Source organism: Octopus bimaculoides, chromosome 17 (assembly GCF_001194135.2).
Source record: "Octopus bimaculoides isolate UCB-OBI-ISO-001 chromosome 17, ASM119413v2, whole genome shotgun sequence".
In the NCBI taxonomy this organism is placed as follows: domain Eukaryota; kingdom Metazoa; phylum Mollusca; class Cephalopoda; order Octopoda; family Octopodidae; genus Octopus; species Octopus bimaculoides.
The window spans coordinates 14,931,068-14,937,806 of NC_068997.1; the positions used below are offsets into that span (position 1 = coordinate 14,931,068).

Consider the following 6,739-nt stretch of genomic DNA (forward strand, 5'->3'; position numbering starts at 1 on the left):
CTTACAAAAATCCTCTTATATTCTTATGACTCTTTTCCTTGTTTCAGCCATGCTGGATCACCGCCTTTAGTCGAGCAAGTGGACCCCCAGAACTTATTCTTTGTAAGCCTAGTACTTATTCTATCGGTCTCTTTTGCCGAACTGCTAAGTTATGGGGACGTAAACACACCACCATCGGTTGCCAAGCGATGTTGGGGGACAAACAGACACACAAACATATACATATATATGACGAACTTCCTTCAGTTTCCGCCTACCAAATCCACTCAAAAGGCTTTGGTCGGCCCAAGGCTATAGTAGAAGACACTTGCCCAAGGTGCCACACAGTGGGAATGAACCCAGAACCATGTGGTTGGTAAGTAAGCTACTTACCACACAGCCAAATTTTTACTAGGAGTTGTTTTAAAAAATTGTTTAAAATATTTTGTGCATTGTAGAAGTATAACCAATTTTTTGTGCATAAATTTTAACAACCAAATTTTAAATGAACCTTCAAGCATCATATGGGCCTTCAAGGATAATATGGACTCCAATTCAGAATCACAGGCACAAAGGGTCCAAGACTTTTTGATAATCAAATCTTTGCCATAACTGTAAAGCTAACCTAATCTTTTCTACTATAGGCACAAAGCATGAAATTTTGAGGGAGGGGGCCAGTCGATTAGATCGACCCCAGTGCACAACTGGTATTTAATTTATCAACCCTGTAAGGATGAAAGGCAAAGTCGACCTCTGCACTTTCATGTGACACCACACAGGCACTTTTATGTTACACCATACAGGCACTTTCATGTGGCACTACGCAGGCACTTTTATGTGGAACTGCACAGGCACTTTCATGTGGTACTGCATGGGTACTTTTGTGTGACACTGCCATAAGTGCTTTACCACATCAGCAGAAGGATCACTCCATAATGTTGGTTTCAAACCTTCACACAAGGCCAGCGTTTTGGGGGGAAAGGGTAAGTTGATTACATCGACCCCAGTATACAACTGGTACTTATTTTATTGACTCTGAAAAGATGAAAGGCAAAGTTGATCTCAGAATGTAAAGATGGACAAAATACCAATAAGCATTTTGTCTAGTGTGCTAATGGTTCTGCTTACTTGCAGACTTCTAGCAGAGAAAAACATTGAAACATCGAACAATAAACAACACAAATTTTCACAACTCAAATATTGCTGAAAACAGAAAAGACAATTGAATTTTGGTCTAACTGTATTCAGTGGTACCCCAATGGCTTTCTCGGGTATGGACAGCATAATGATGAAAAAGATATGACTATAAACATTGTGGTGGATGGTTCCAGAAAATTGATTTATGCTACTAGCTGATTAACAATACTGCTTGGTAAGCACTTACGAGCACATTTACTCGCAGATACATAATTGTATGTACATATACATAATTGTGTGTTATAGATTATTTTAAAGGCTGCACGATTGATCGAAACTTCTATGTTCAAGTTCTACCACATAAATTATATAGCACCCTTAGGAAAGACATTTTACTTATTCCAAGCAACCTAATTGAAAAATAGACACCTCCCCCTCATGTCATGGTTGAGAAATTGAGCATCCAGCTGTAAAATACTTCTTCAGGAACAATTCATTACATATAACCAAATTCTAAGAGCCATTCTTCTCAAACTCAAAAGAAGAAAAAACAGATATAAAAGCATTAATTGAAAAATATATACACACATACATATATATATATACTGACAAAGATATGTGCATACATATGCAACATATTTTGAATTCTCTGTAAGGCCAAAATGTTTAAGATTCTTAAAACAGCCTTTGTTCTTTTGAACTGACTAGATTCAAGCAATATTTTATCAGATTTACTAACTCATAAATTCCTTCACTGCATGAAAAATAAATCAATAAATAGATAGATAGCGAGATCAGTAGATAGATAGATATATACGTAGATTGACTATGCGATAATATACATATGTATCTATAAAATCTATCCATATATACATGGATAGATCATATAGATACATACACAGATATATATAGATATTTGATGAAATGGCGAAAAATTGATAATGAAGAAATCTTTAATGAAAAATATATTAAAACTATCTCCCTTTAGGCATGAAAAAAAGGCTGTATAGAAAGAATTTGTTGCCTCTGGAGAATGCAACATATGACTCTGAGACAAGATATTAAAAGTTTATGAGATATAGAAGTTGGCTCATCGAAAAGAAAAACAAAATTGCTTTAGTACTTTGTAAAGTTTAACAAATGCTGTATTTTACACAGGTTTCTCAAAATCTACAGATTTTACAATAAAAATTGAATTTATGATAAGAAACGTGTATATTGTGTATTAGTTTTAAGATTTTCCTGTTGGAATCATTATTATACATATTGAATTTAGCAAGAATAATCCCATCTGCTAATGTGCTTGAGACAATTGCTTGATATTTGATAATCAAGAGTTAAAATCAATGGGTGAGTTGTTCTATTGAACTTCAGAAGGAAAGCAATATGAGATTTGCAACAGTCATGTCTTTCCCTAGAGCACAAGCTGCTAAATGAAAGGAAATAGCAATGAATAAGAATTAAAACTGTTTTGCAGTCTTATATTGGTGGGAATATACTTATTATTCTAAAATGTTTGTAGTTCAACTAATTGAAAACCAAAAGTGAAGGCAGAAGAGTAAAAGTTTACTTTCATTGTAACAATATAAACGTATGTAAGAAGGATATAACCTTGGCAAAGTAGAATGAAAAAGATACAAAAAGAAAACAAAAACAAACGTGAGAAATAAAAGAATAAAATGATGGTAGAAAGAAAGGGAAAACGAGAGGGAAAGAGAGGGAAAAAGATGTAAAGAAAAAGACATAGATAGGCATAGTGAAAGATGTGGTGGGGGAAGAAAATGTGTCAGTCATTTTGTAAAGCATACTTGGAATCTCAGAGTGATGAAGAATAAAAACGAGTGTATATACTGCAATAACCTTTCTCCATTATCTTTGTTAATAATGAATGTAATTACTACATTCTCATTAGAACGGTCAATGGAATTAGAATCAAGTGACAAAGTGTTCCACACGGACCGTTTGTGTAGTAGCTTCCAAACTAATGGCTATTTAGGAACGAGGATAAGTGTTTTGCTTGTTTGCTATCTAAACACCTCATACTTTGAAGACACTTGTGAATAGATTGCAAAATTGATTGTTTAAGAGATTATCAACATTTCTCATTAGACGAAATACACAAGACATAATACTTTGTTCCATCAGACTGGAACCAGAGAGAAGACAATAATAACAGTTAGATGAAATTGCAATATAAACCTTCCACAAACTTTATAGCTACAACAAAATAATTTAAACCAAATTGTACCAATATTTTCTCTTTTTCTCTTGTAGTGCTTTCTTTTTTTATATTTCAGTAAAAAAGACTTTGTTTATCAAAAAAAAAAAAAAAGGAAAGAAAAGGCTTAACTGCAAATCAAAGAAAGACCCATGTAGAATTACTAGATGTGATTTGAAGTCATGGGAGTTAAAATCCAAAGGGGCAGATTTCAGAATCAAGAGTTTTAGATTAAGTAAAAGCTTCAGCATATTTTTGAGAGGAATAATCAATTAAATGAAGTCATATTACAGGTAGCTATTTTACCATCAGAAGAAGCCAACATCAGGAGATTTAAATATAAGAGGACATACCTGTATAATGCAAAGCAGAGCTTAACAGAGCAACTTCTCACCTGTATTGGTGATATCATTATAAGAGTGTTTACAGAAGTATTCAATTTCACCCAGGAAAAGCAAAAGTATTGGTCTGAAATCGCTGTCTTTCACAAATTTATTCTTTTAGGTGCTAGTATCACTTAAAAAGCACCCATGGGAGTTCTGCATAAATGCATCCATGACACATTTATGTGATGTGGTTGGCATCAGGAAGGGCATCCAGCCATAGAAACCAAGCCACAACAGAGTCTGGACAATGCTCAGCTGGTCAGCTCCAAGTCAAACTGTGCAACCCATGCCAGCATGGAAAGTGGACGTTAAACGATGATGAAGATGAGTAAGGCATCATTCAAGTTTCAACTCACAGAACAGAAGGAAAAGACTTCAGCTGATGCCATTCTGGAACTACCACAGAATATGAGTTAGATTTGTCAACAAATTGGAGCAGTATTTTATGAAAATGCAGCAGTACTTTATGAACTCTGTCTACGTACTTATTAGCAATTTGGGAAACCAGACCACTATAGTCAAATGTAAATAAATGCCCTAATCTATAAAATACTTCATATTTATTCATATCACTATAGTTTATAAGATAAGCTCTCACATATAACTAAACAGAAAGCTATTTGCATGTATGCATTTAAAATACTATGTGTATCAGCGTACACTCACAAATTACAACAATCACCATTATTAGAATGTGCCTGAAATATATCATTCTCACATATGGCAGTTATCTCATAACAAAGCGAGCAGATGCCGCCTTTCCTCACAAAAATATAATGGCAATGTAATGAGAATTCCTCTATCTGGACATGGCTTTATTCTACCTCTTAACTGAGAATAAACCCAGTTAATTAATATTGTCTATGCTTGATCCCTTTCTAAGCCCTGATGCACTAATTAGATCTTCATTCCAAACTGATATATCATCTACCTCCTCGTTCCTTATTTCATTTTCTAGCCAGTTTCTCTACATATTACGCTGGTTTCATTTTCATCCGTGCCAATGATATTGTTTAAGAGAACAATTGTGGAATTGCAGCCACTTTATTAATTTGTAGATTAGTGGCAGTATGTGTCGGTCTCTTTCATGCCCGTTTCCCATGATACACAGTGAGAATGAGTGCAATGAGCTACTGAAGACACACATATACACAAAGGTATGCATGCCCATGTAAGCACATACAAACATACGACAGTTTGTGAGTCACATACACACACAAACGAGATGGCAAATGAATAAAGTATAAAACCAGGTGAAAAGAATATGCTGTAACTGCTGTATTTTGAGCAGGATGCTTAATTCTAGTAGTCTCAAATGGATTTGTTATGGAGAATAGCTACCAGAGCCAAAGGTTTTACATCTATGAAATGGACCTTTATTAAAATGTAGATTAATCGCACCCACTAATCTTCATTCCTTTAACCTTTATAGGTAGTGATTTGTCATTGTATATTATATATATATGTATATGTATATATATGTGTATATATATATGCATATATATGTGTGTATATATTTATATATATATGTATATATTCATATTTATATGTGTGTGTGTGTGTTATAATTTAGAACAAACAGTAAGTTGTCATTATAGTACTATAACATTATAACAATGCATGTGCTTATGTATATATTTACTTCTATATTTGGGAAGAGTCATAATTAACAAAGTCTCTTAACACATTCAACATTTTCTACTTGTCTATATTTCAATTCTTTTTCTCTTGCCAAATCAGTCAATGTCTGTTTATGTACCATTGAAAAAGCTATAGTTTAGTGTAGCAATAAATATGTTAGGAAATATAAACGAGCATCAAATAATTCTGAAAAGTTTTAAAAAAGTGAAATATAGACAAGCAACAACTGGTGAACATATGTATAGGCCTTGTCAATTATCACTCTTTCCAAATATTACAATATTCAATTCAACATGGCTTTAGATCAAAATGTTTGCAAAAAGCTTTTGCAAGTGATATATGTGCATCTGTGTGTGTACATGTACATGCATGCTTGTGTGTGTGTGTGTGTGCACCCCTGCTTTAAAAAATGGTTTCTTAAAGTCCATGTTCCAAAAGCTTTATTTCATTTTTCATGAGGCTTTGTAGTGATACAGTCGTTATTTTTGGATCAGGTATTGGATCAGCAGTTTCCTGAATCTCTGTATCCTTTGTAGTTGCCCATAATCCGAGAAAAGGTAACGTCTTACATTTGGGCAAAGAATACACTGCAATTCTAAACCAATCATCAAGTTTCACTAAAATAATTAGAGTCAGAAATTATCAACAAAGACAACCACCAAATTCTTAAAAAGACTCTTAACAAACGGTGAAATTCACATCAGAAGAAAACATTATGCAAATAACAAACTGTAACAAACTTTGTTGGGTGATGTGTGAAATAATTGAATAGGAAACAACCAAAAACAATAATTCATAAATAGAAAGGAATTGAAGCATGAGACAAATATGAATTGCAAAACAAAACTAATCTCATTTACTGTATCACATGCTCACAATGCAATGAGAATTATACCAGCCAAACGAGACCAAAATTAATACATCATATTAGTGTCAGAATCTTCCCTAAGAAATGTTCCATTTAGGGATCAACGAGACATTTTTCCTTGTTATACTTTACTTGTTTCAGTCATTAGATAGCAGCCATGCTGGTGCGTCACATTCACGGGTTTAGTCAAACAGATCGGTTTAGGTACTTTGTATTTTTTAAAGCCTGATGCTTTTTCTGTTAGATTCTTATGCCAAACCACAAAGTTATGGAGATTCAAACAAACCACCAACATCAGTTGTGAGGGACGTTGCTAAATCCACAAGATTTTTTTTTATTCTCTCTGTGTTTATTTCCTCATATTCCTTTCTGTTAAAGAGCATAGGCTCAAAATATAAAAGACGCTTATATGTATATATATATATACATACATATATTTATGTATATGTGTGTGTGTGTGTGTATATATATATATATATATATATATATATATATATATATATATATATA

The 6,739-nt window shown here is 33.4% G+C and overlaps 1 long non-coding RNA gene across 1 annotated transcript in view; it reads left to right on the top strand.

Moving 5' to 3' along the window:
• LOC128249684 (uncharacterized) overlaps positions 1 to 6,739 on the top strand; it is a 10,657-nt gene that overhangs the window by 1,531 nt on the left and 2,387 nt on the right. The window lies entirely within an intron of this gene.